The sequence below is a fragment of the Aegilops tauschii genome, chromosome 6, assembly GCF_002575655.3.
Source record: "Aegilops tauschii subsp. strangulata cultivar AL8/78 chromosome 6, Aet v6.0, whole genome shotgun sequence".
Classification (NCBI taxonomy): Eukaryota; Viridiplantae; Streptophyta; class Magnoliopsida; order Poales; family Poaceae; genus Aegilops; species Aegilops tauschii.
In genome coordinates, this window is record NC_053040.3 from 190,497,522 (window position 1) to 190,509,736 (window position 12,215).

Here is a 12,215-nt window from a genome sequence, read left to right on the forward strand (position 1 = left end):
CGGCGGCCGTGTCCGCCTCAGACACGCCCCCCGAGGGCGTGCCCCCTCCTGCAAGCCGCCGCCTCCCCTCCCCCTTAAAAGCCGAGCTCAGGGCCCCCCCGGGACCCCAAGCCGAAGCCGCCGCCGCCCGCTTCGCCTCCCGCCGCCGCTGCCGAACCGCCGTCGTCGCCGCTGCTCCGCCGCCGCAGCCACCCCACCCCGCAGCCCCGCGCCACCCGTGCCGTCGCCGATGCTGCCGTCGCGCCGGATCTCGCCGGAACCACCGCCGTTGACCCCGCCCGTTGACCGGTCGGTTTTTCTTCGGTTAACCCCGGTTTTTTTAGTTTCACGGTTTATTATTTTAGATCGGTTTTCGTTCGGTTAAGTTATATAATACGTTCTTCCATTCGTTCGTTTTAACGAACGTTGTTCGCCGGTTAGGTTCAGACAGCGAACGTTCGTTCGTTAGTCTTTTCTTTTTTATTTTACTAGCAAAAAGGCCCGTGCGTTGCAACGGGAAAAAAAGTATTGATGTACTCCCTTTGTTTTTATTTACTTTGCATATTAGATTTGACTAAAGTCAAACTTTATAAAATTTGACCAAGTTTATAAAAAAATATGAACATTTACAATAACAAATCTATATCATGTGAAAGTATATTCAATAATGAATCTAGTGGTGTTGATTTGTTATTGTATATGTTACTATTTTTTTATAAACTTTGTTAAAATTTATAAAATTTGACTTTGACCAAAACTAATATGCAGAGTAAATAAAAATGAAGGGAGCACTTGCTTGTCAAAGAAAAGCTTAAAGCACCAATCAAGATCTTTCACTTGTCAAATTGAAATTCTCTTAATAACATTCCAACTCTATAAGATTAGTAATAACATTTATAACTCGTAAATACATTTAATTCAATGACGCTTCGCTACAATCAAGCACCATTCACAATGTACTTGGGTTGACCGGGTCGAGGAATTGGATGGAAGAGCGCCTTTCGTATCCCATTGGCAAGAGCAGGATAAAGATACTCCATCCTTGGGCTAATATAATAGGGAAAATTGAGGAGTTCATGTCGCTGATCTGAGCCGTTAACTCTGTTTTCCATTCGATTCCGATTCCCGCTCCATTTTCTCATGTTGTTCATCTTGTTCACACCACATAAAGATTCTATGTTTAATTGCGTATTTGCATCTCGGCTTCTGGTTCTATTTGCAATAAACAGAACAAAATATTAGGTTGACTCATAATAACTTCAGTATAGAGACCCTACTATGTCTCTGATCATCTGAAAGTCATGCAATTTTGTGCTCTCAGACACCGAAATTAAGACATGGCCAAGCATGTTGTCGCTGCTGTGCTGCAAAGGGTAGGCGCAACAAACATGTATGAGGCCACCAAATAATTATTTTGTGCTATGAGTGTACTCCAAAAGGACCAATCATACTAAAATATCATGTTAATTTTTAACAGAATGTATTCCTCTCCAACTGAATTAAATGAATATATAATTTAAAAGACTTCACGCGCCACCTTCAAACTTCAAAGAAACGATTATCATGTATAATGTTTGGTCCCATTCAATCTTGTACAATTAATCTAGTTTCACAAGAAGACTTTGGGCTTTCCCTTGGCAATGTTCTGGATCCGGTTCTTTAACATGTGTAAGACAAATATGAAAATATATGAAATTCAAGATCCAACAAATACACTAGCAAAAGTATCTGCAAAACTCCAGACTACAAAATATTAAGTTTCATCTTGCTGTCTGGACATGAAGTAAGAACATGAATCAATTTACCTGATGGGGATGTGTCTAGTTTCAGCTTATACTCTCATCGGAAAGGAAATGTTATGATTACTATGAAAAATCTCGTCATGCACCAAACCACCTGATGAAATTAGAATGAAACTTCAGGGTGTCACTACTTGAGAACTTGCCCGGCATTCCAAATTACAAACCTTACCTACACAAAATGGGTGAGAAACCCTACCCCGTTTGTCTATTATATGCTAATCTTTCGCTAGGCGATACATTTAGCTCCATCAATTAACATAAGCAGAAAAGTCTAGCCCAATTTTCCTTCAATCTGAACCACATGACGTGCAAAGGCAGCTCCTATTCAACGGCCAGTAAACAGAGTGCATGTGTGCTCCCAGGCTCACAATACCAATGAAACTCGATTGACCATGTGTTATGGGTAAAGTAGCAATGCCAACACGCTACAGCAAATCTAGAGCCAACGAAAATTCAACCTCGTCCTTGGCTAACTTGACGTACTAATGTATTTCAGAGTTAGACCAAAAAGGACCTACAGTCGCATGGCACAGGCACAAAACCAAGGCTGCTCATGGCGATGTCGAATTGCAGTGCAAATTGGAGGGATCGCAAACTCACTGTAGGGTCTCGGGCAAGCTAGTGATGGTAACGTGCCACTTGAACACTTGCTAAATCAAATCAGGATCGAGCTGGGGCTGACCCGGTTGACAGAGCAAATTCACTCTATTAATTGCTTATACTACCAAATTTCATGGAATCCTCCTGACCCGGTCGAGCTGCCGCACTCACCTTCGACAGCAGAGTGGAAGATGCCAAGCCAGCATCAGTGGACGCAGTTACTTAGCGGTGTCGTCGCATTAAGCGCCACCAGGTACTCCCCGTCGCCACGGCCTCACCGAAGATCGCTCGCGACGCACACTTGTTGTGGAGGTGCTGGGGCGCGAGTCCGGCCTCCGCATGTGCTCTGCCCCATCCCCGACGACCAAGGCCTCCATGAGCCGCTCGTTGTGCCCAACTTCCTTGCCCGGCTCGAGGCGACCAAGTGGATGCTCGTGCGCGTGCTGCATCTGGCCAGGTTGCGCCGATGGGCATCCAGCCGAGGAGAGGATGGGCTCTGGTGGGTGGCGGCGCTAGGTCGGGTAGGAGGGGATTTGGGGTTGCGGTCGAGCAAAATCCCGCTGCACCGCCGGTGAGCCTTGTGTAGCGGGCAGGAGAGGCTCTTGCGGAACCTGCGGCGCATCCGCTGCTGGTGGTGGTACGCCGCCACGCTGTCCAGCACCGTCTCCCGGATCGGCCACGGCGGCGGACGGGCGGAGAAGAACGGCGGCCGGCGGCGTACTGTACAGAATCTGGAGGGAAGGGAGCGGATAAGACACTGCGGGTTGAATATTCCGAATCACAGGGGTTTTTCTGACAAAACGAATCGTTTCTAGATCTATCCACTCAAAAACGGACCGCGGGTTCGTTGTCAAAAACTACAGGGACTTCTCTGTAAAAATAGCGCGACGGTGAACACGCCAGACTCAACCCGTGCTTTATTACTAGCGAGAGATTTTCGACCAGGGACCTATCCGCGATTATTTTATCGCAAATTAACCCCTGATCTTCAAACCCTCGCCGTTTCTAAACCGTTTGTCCAAATCCAGTGAAACCAACGCCAAAATCTTCGTCTCGAACCCCTCTTTCTGTTTAATCAACTTGAACAAGGTTTTGACAATTTAAAATTTGGTTTCAAGCAAATTTGAATTTGGGGTTCTTTTGACCGTAGTTTCAGTTCCGTAGCTACTATTCGATTGATTCTTTTTGCAGATCGAATCTTTTCAGTTGGACTTTCAGATTTGATCTTCTTATTTGAGTTTTACCTGTGCATCTTTGCTTGATTGCTTATGTATGCTATTGTTTGTTTGCGATAGAATCCCGGAGTGCGAAGTGTGCTACTACGAGTCTCTAGGGTTTGCAGATCGTTAGCAAGGCAAGTAACACCTTGATCATACTCTTTTCATACCCAATTTTTACGCATTAGTTTCACCCCTAAATCATTGCATGAGTAGGATCACTTAACATGTGGGTTTGGGAAGTAGATTATGAGGTAGATCCTATTGCCCTTTATTATCAAACCCTTGGAAGTTACTTCTACGCTATGCTTATATTGCCATGCTATGCTCGTAGACGTGGATTGGGTTTGAGTGTATCCATGACAGATGTGAGATTGTTAATTAATGGTTAACTTAAGGTGGCTACTTAAATACACATCTGGGTGGATTGGTTGCGCGCACCTGGAGAATCCAGTGTTTTCCTAGGATATCCCGGAGTACCCGTGTGATCATCCTATGGCTCGCCACCCAGGCTCAAAGGGATCATAAGATTATTCATGCTAGAAACTTCCGTGTGCAGCCACAAGTTATTATGGGCTCTAGCATAGTCAAGTAAGTTGCATGATCTCTTCCAGTGGTAGGCTAGCAGATGTAGGGGATGTAGGTTGGTACTGTCTACCCAGGGTTAGAGCTAATGTTTCTGAAAGACTGTGTCTCGGTCATCCGTTTCTCAAACACCATGTAGTGCGAGAAATCCAACGGAGGAGATCGAGACTTGTGGGAAAAAGTGCGCAAACCTCTGCAGAGTGTACAAACTAATCATGATTAGCCGTGTCCCCGGTTATGGACGTCTTGAGTATCTGGTTCTTGGATTATCATATTGATCTTATCACTCTAAATTAATTTGTTGGGTTATTAATACTGCTTAATTGGGATTGAGTTGGAGGAACCTTCTCAATGTTTAACAACTACCATGATAGTTAAACAAATTATATTCCTTTGTTGTAGGAAAAAATTGGCTTTTCGCAAAACATTGTAACCATAGAGCCTTCACCAGCCAAATATGCATGTAGTGATAGCTTTTATTCTGTTCATTGCTCTACTGTGTTACATTGCCAGCATATTCCATGTGCTGACCCGTTTCGGGCTGCAACATATCATGTTACAGACTTTTCAGACGAAGAGTAAGGTGCGCTAGGTCATTGTCGTGCACTCAGCTATGCTGTTTGAGTTGATGGACTCACTTTGTCTTCCAAGCCTTCCGCTGTTATCTTATTTAGATGGCCTTAAGCCATATTTATTGTAATAAGTTCTCTTTTGAGACATTCGATGTAATAAGTGTGTGATTGCTACTCTGTTATAAATCCTTCGAGTACTGTGTGTGTCAGCATTATTGATCCAGGGATGACACTTATGCACAGAGATTTGACCTTCTGAGGTCGGATCGCTACACCGACGCCAGCCGAAGAAAAAGAACAAGGAACGGTCGGCTACCACGCGCCGTGTCCGCCTCAAGCCGCGACATGGTGTCGACCGCATCCCCTCTCACTAAGGTCAAGGCTACGGGAGACACGGCGACAGATGCACCGGGACTGCCACTCCCGGCCTCAACGCCGCGCCGCCTGAACCTTCCTCTCAGATCCAAGGGAGACCCCAAGGAGAAGCCCGGGGGCTGACCCCGGGCCCTTCCCTTCAGCATTACCAGAAGAAGCAGAGAACCAGGAAAGAAGGAAGAGAGGGATGCAGGGGTGGATGACTTCGCCCTCCTCCGCCCCTCCTTTTAGAGGCCAGGCGGGGAAGGGCAGCTGCTCCATCAACAGGCAACCACCGCCCTCCTCCGCCAATTCAAGGCGGACAGACCCACTTCAAGATGCACTTCCGCACCACGCGCCTCCATTACCTACCCCGCTCTATGCATGCGGCATACGTGGCTAAGGATAAGAGCGCGCTATGGGAAGAGTAGTTTGGCGGTTTCTACCCCGTGCGTTAAAGTCATTCACGGGCCATCACAGCCGCGGCCCCACCACTATTGGCTTTGCACCGCGCACGGAGAAATTGGAAACCACTCCGGAATCAAGACTGCCACAGCAGCAACGGAAAACTTCAAAGGGGCCAACTCCTTCAGCAGCCTGGCATGTGCACTTATTAGGCCCTACCCCACTGATGCTCCGCAGCGTGATCGGGGCAGGCCCGGGGCCTTTTGTCGGTGCAACAGACCCCGGGTATGTTGCCCAACTGTGCACAGGCACAAGATCAAGATTGGAACACCAGCTTAAGTCAGAGGTAGAAGGCCTAAGAGACTTGAAGAACCAGCATGCAACTCAGAGAGATCGAGATCGAGCCAAAGGAACAGGATATCAACAAGAGAAGGGCTCCCTCGCCGGGCAGGCGAGCCCGACAAGGGGCCAGGCCACCAATAGAAGCAAGCAACCAAGACTCCCCGACAGCGCCTGCTGGGGCTTACGGGGCCTGAACCACCCCGCCAATCGCGCAAGTACGACCCACGTCGTCAATCAGTGTGGTGTCAAGGCGCAAGGTGATTAAGTGGCAGCATTTGCCACATGGCAGCCATCTCCTACAGAAGAAACCCACAGGTGACACCCGTCCAGCGACGTGTCAAGAGAACAGATGCAGAGTTGACAAGATAAGCCCGGCAGGCCTTGCCAGGCAGCTAGTGATGTGACACTGAGCGGTGCATTTAATGCACCCTGTCAGCCCACACGGTTAGTTATGATAGCTCTGTCTGCTATCATATCAGTGGGTAATGACTGTTTTACCAATGTGGTGACCCCTTAATCTATAAAAGGAGGCCCATGGCAATCGTAGGAGGGGGTTAGAGGTTTGGAAGCTTGACAAAACCCAAGCCACCATACGCTTGTGGTCACGGTAGCCCTGAGGCATGCCTTGCCGGGCAAGTGTACCACGCACCACCACGTTCATTTCCACCATCAATCCACCAAAGCAGGAGTAGGGTCTTACGCCTCGCGGCGGCCCGAACTTGGGTAAATTGCTTGTGTTCTATCTGCCGTGCGCTGGTCTGCTCTTTGTGCAACGCGATGTCCCCCGCCGAACCAGCAAGGGGACACCCGGTCCCATAGGTGGCTGCGGATATCCCGCGACAGGTATCAAAATTCGCAGAGCGGATTCTGAATATTAGTGCTGGAAAAAATACAACATCAGAAGGTGGGGAGATGGTAAAAATACAATGTGGCATACCACTAAAGAAAGGAAATGATAAAAATAATAATCGTGGAAAGCATATCAAAATTTGCAACAGTGGTAGTATCGAAAGCGATATTTCTTAGAAGAGCAATATTATGTCTGAGGAACGAAAACAGTTCGCGATATAAATGAGTATATAATGGATCGGCTACAATGTGAAGACAAAACTTACTTAAACTGCAACACAGTATGCAAAGCAACAACCATAAATATAGAGACGGAAATGTTATATCCAGCACAATTACTGAATAGATTATTGTTTCCCGGAATCCTAAATCACGAGCTCAAATTAAAAGTTGGAATACCTGTGATGCTCCTGCGTAATATCAACCAAAGTGATGGATTATGGAATTGTGCAAGGATGACAATTTCAACTTCGAACAAAATTCATCAAAGCATAGATAATAACAGGAACACATGTAGGGTATATGGTATATATTCCAAGAATAGTCATGTCACCAACCGAATCTGTACGGCCGTTCGTTCTAGAAAGGAGACACTATCCTATATCGGTTTGCTTTCCTATGACTATCAACAAAGGCCAGGGGCAATCTCTAAACAAGGTAGAACTACATCTATCTAAACAAGTTTTCACACATGGACAACTATATGTAGCCTTCTCAAGAGTCACAAAAAGGGATGGACTGCAAGTAATGGTAAATGATGAAGATAGCAATGAGGATGATGTGGTCAAGAACATACTTCCTCCGTTCCATATTGTCGTTGATTTAGTATAAATATTCTAATGGTATAAACAAATAACACACTTTCAGATGACACTTCTTTCACTAGCTGAGCAGACTAGCCTATTACATAAGAATTGCATATATAGAAATTTAGTGCATTGTAAACTATCCCAAAAGGACAAATTGACTTCACTATGCTAACATGATATGGAAGTACGAATATGGTCTCCAACAGTGCCAAAGTAAACATGAATCGACATTTGGTGGAAATAGTTCATTGCTACAAACCATCGACAATCTATATTATGTGATATCTGCTTCTGCATGCTTATTATTTAGAGCAAACCAATAGTGGGAGCATCGGGACATTGTAGAATGCAATCAGACCTGTTTTCATACCAATTACCATATCTTCATTTGTCTTTTGAAAATATTTAAACTATTGCTAATCACAAATGCTCTAATTTATTCTTAAGTTTGTTGAACAATAATATGGGTAGGGGGCCTAACACTGCCAACACCAGTCCCAAGGCCGAAAAAGTGGAGGGAGCATAAAAAATTAAAACTACACCTTAAGATGTATTTGGCATTCAAGACTTACTATCATCATTTAGCACCTTCACCTTAAGTCAATCCATGTGAATTCCAAGAGCAGCCAGTAGTTAAGATGATAAAATGGATATAAATATAGTATATAAATACACTCTAAACTCATAGTCAATTTAATAAAGTAAATAAATCGATAAAAAAATTATGTCAATCTTCCACAACATTAGCAAATTTTGCTAATTTTTTGGCGGCGACGCAAATTCACTCAGACATGTACTTACATTTTTTAAATTTCACGAACTTATTAGTACCTACCTCATTCAACACTTATAGATGTAACACCCGGATAATTAGGCTACAGTAAAACTCTCCTGATGATGCCATGTCATCTCTGTTACTGTTGCTAATCAAGTGTTAGTTCAAAACATTTCAAATTCAAAAAAATGAATTAGTGACAAACACCCAAAGTTTTCAAAAGTCAAAACAAAAATGTTCGGTGGGTGCCAAATATTGCACTGGTAATTATTGTGGAGAAAACATTTTTTAGAAAGTGCCTAAGTATTTTAAAGTGAAATAAAACAGAAAAGAAAAATAAAGAAAAGAAAAGAAAAAGAACCCCCCCTCACTGGACCAGGCGGTTCAGCTCACAAGCCAGACCGGCCCACCTGGCCCAGCTGGCCAACCGCCGGCCCAGCCCCCTGCCTCGTCTCCCTTCCCTGTTCCCCTGACCCGGTTCGGAACAGGGGCGCGTCGCCACCGGACCTCCCTCGCCGGCGTCGAGGAGAGGATAAGGCCGCCACGCCCCCACCTCCTCGATCCCGCCTCCCACTCGCCCCCACTCTCGCCCTCCGTTCTTGCGCCTCTCCCTCTCCCCTCAGATCCACGCCGCTCCCTCTCTCCCCACTGCCCGAGCGTGCTCGCCGCCGTTCTCTGTCGTCCCCGCGGCCACCGTCATCGCCCTGCACCCCCGACATGCCGTAGGCGTCCGTCGTCGTCCTCCACGTCGACCAGTGCCCGCCATTGGAGCCGGGAGGCACCACAACGCCGGATCCACCTCGTCCCCTTCTGCCTCGGCCGCCGGTGATTCCCGTCGACCGCGGCCTCCCTCTGCGCTCCCGTTCACTCACGGGGCCTCCTTGCGCCCGCACGGTGAGCACCACACGTCCTCCCCCTGCCTCCCCCTCGTTCTGCTGCGCATAACGTCGCCGTCGTGGACGACCGAACGCAGCTCCGCCGTGCCGCTCATCGTCGTTGCTTCCTTCGATGCCATGGCCGTCCGAGCACACCATCGTGCTCGGGGCACTCCAGTGGTGCGGCCTGGCGCTTTAGATTGTTTATGCACGTGCTAGTTCTTCGTTTTCGCTGAGCTACCGTAGACCACCGACGCCGGCGACCTTGCAGCTCCCTGTTCTGGCCATCTCTGGTCGGTCCAGTGGCACCACTCGACGCGCGGCAGCGTCAGCGTTCGAACGCAGGTGGAAACGCGTGATTTGGCGCTCTGTAGGGAAGATCCGAGCCTCTCCGGCGAACTCGCCGTCGCGGAGAGCTCGCCGGCGCAACTCCAGTGCCGGCCGCCGATGTGGCACACCTGGGGCCACCCCATGTGTCACTGCTAGTGGGGCCCCTGGTCCCCTGTTGACTAGTTGACCTGGTCAACTGTGCTGACTGGGCAGGCCCCAGCCACTGACGTGCGGGCCCCACCGCTTAATCCCCTAACAAAAATATTTTAATAATTAAAACTAATTAGTTTAGTTAATTAGACACTGACAGGTGGGCCCAGTAGTTTTACTAACTAAATTTAGATTAGTTTGAACTCTGTTTAACCCACTGTCTATGACAGGTGGGTCCCCTGTGTTAGTTTTGACCAGTCAACCAGATTGTTGACTGCTGACATCACTCATACGTCATGCTGACGTCATATTCCTTTTCTGTTAATTTAAGTAATTCCAGAAAATAATTAAATCTTTAGAAAATCATATAAAATAATCCGTAACTAGGATGAAAATACTTTCTACACGAAAGTTGCTCAGAACGACGAGATGAATCCGGATACGCAGCTCGTTCGTTCACCACACGTCCCTAGAACCTGCAACATTTCACCTCCGGTCCATCTGTCCGAAAACGCGAAACATCGGGAATACTTTCCCGGATGTTTCCCCCCTTCGCCGGTATCACCTAGTACCGCGTTTGGGCACACCTAGCCTCACGCTTTCTCATGTCATGCATCGTTATGCATCTGTTTGCATTGTATTCATTGTTTCTTCCCCCTCTTCTCTCCGGTAGACTACGAGACCGACGCCGCTGCTGGTGCCCCGACCGACTACGCTGTTGACGACCCCTCCTCCTTGCCAGAGCAATCAGGCAAGCCCCCCCTTGATCACCAGATATCGCCTATTCTTCTCTATACTGCTTGCATTAGAGTAGTGTAGCATGTTACTGCTTTCCGTTAATCCTATCCTGATGCATAGCCTGTCCTTGCTACTACTGTTGTTACCTTTACCTGCAGTCCTACATGCTTAGTATAGTCTGGCCATTTGGTCTATACGCACTAACCAACTATGCGGGAATAGTTATGGGCACTCGACGTCGTGGTATTAGCCGAAGCCTTCGTGATGTCAGCGACTGAGCGGCGCGCGCTGGATTGGACTGGAACGCCTACTAGGCTAGGTCTGCTTTCGGCCGCGTTCGCAACATGCAGGTGTGCAATGGGCGATGGGCCCAGACCCCTACGCCATAGGATTTTGTCCGGCGTGCTGACCTCTCTGTTGTGCCTAGGTGGGGCTGCGACGTGTTGATCTTCCGAGGCCAGGCATGACCCAGAAAAGTGTGTCCGGTAAATGGGATCGAGCGTGTTGGGTTATGTGGTGCACCCTTGCAGGGAAGTTTATCTATTCGAATAGCCGTGTCCCTCGGTAAAAGGACGACCCGGAGTTGTACCTTGACCTTATGACAACTAGAACAAGATACTTAATAAAACACACCCTTCCAAGTGCCAGATACTACCCGGTGATCGCTCTCTAACAGGGCGACGAGGAGGGGATCGCCGGGTAGGATTATGCTATGCGATGCTACTTGGAGGACTTCAATCTACTCTCTTCTACATGCTGCAAGATGGAGGCTGCCAGAAGCGTAGTCTTCGACAGGACTAGCTATCCCCCCTTATTCTGGCATTCTGTAGTTTAGTCCACCGATATGGCCCTTTACACATATAACCATGCCTATGTAGTGTAGCTCCTTGCTTGCGAGTACTTTGGATGAGTACTCACGGTTGCTTTTCTCCCTCTTTTCCCCCTTTCCTTTCTACCTGGTTGTCGCAACCAGATGCTGGAGCCCAGGAGCCAGATGCCACCGACGACAATGACTCCTACTACGTCGGAGGTGCCTACTACTACGTGCAGCCCGCTGACGACGACCAGGAGTAGTTAGGAGGATCCCAGGCAGGAGGTCTGCGCCTCTTTCGATCTGTATCCCAGTTTGTGCTAGCCTTCTTAAGGCAAACTTGTTTAACTTATGTCTGTACTTAGATATTGTTGCTTCCGCTGACTCGTCTATGATCGAGCACTTGTATTCGAGCCCTCGAGGCCTCTGGCTTGTATTATGATGCTTGTATGACTTATTTATGTTTTAGAGTTGTGTTGTGATATCTTCCCGTGAGTCCCTGATCTTGATCGTACACGTTTGCGTGCATGATTAGTGTATGATTGAATCGGGGGCGTCACAAGTTGGTATCAGAGCCGACTGCCTGTAGGAATTCCCCTTCCACACTCCTTGGCCGAAGTCGAGTCTAGACATTACAAAACTTTTACTAACATGGCTGTGTGTCTTACGGGCCCACGTCGCCATTGGGTGGTACTAGGATCTTTTACTCCTCGACCTTTACTCTGGGACTCTGAACTCTCTTCTACTCGGGTTAAACGAATTTACTAACTCTAACACTAGGTTCCCGTGACCGCATTCACCCCAAAGTTGGATAAGCCATAGTTATTTCTTAGAATAGTATTTTGAACAATTCCCACACTGTCATTAGACTCCTTTGAAACATCTTTGCTTTCAGATGGAACCCACGAGGCAGGTCGTGCGCCACACGACGGCCATTGGTGCCTCGGGATCACCTGCTGTGCTAGCTGAGATGATGACCTATCTAGGTTATCGCGGGCACCCAGAGCACACCGTCTACGAGG

General features: G+C 47.7%; 1 long non-coding RNA gene across 1 annotated transcript; it reads right to left on the minus strand.

The window, feature by feature from the left end:
• Window positions 1-793: 793 nt before the first annotated feature.
• LOC120966357 (uncharacterized) lies at window positions 794-3,154 on the minus strand. Its single transcript, XR_005759874.2, has 2 exons — window positions 2,553-3,154; window positions 794-1,875 (listed from the first exon to the last, which is right to left on the minus strand). It is a non-coding gene; the product is annotated as an uncharacterized lncRNA (long non-coding RNA).
• Window positions 3,155-12,215: the final 9,061 nt, after the last annotated feature.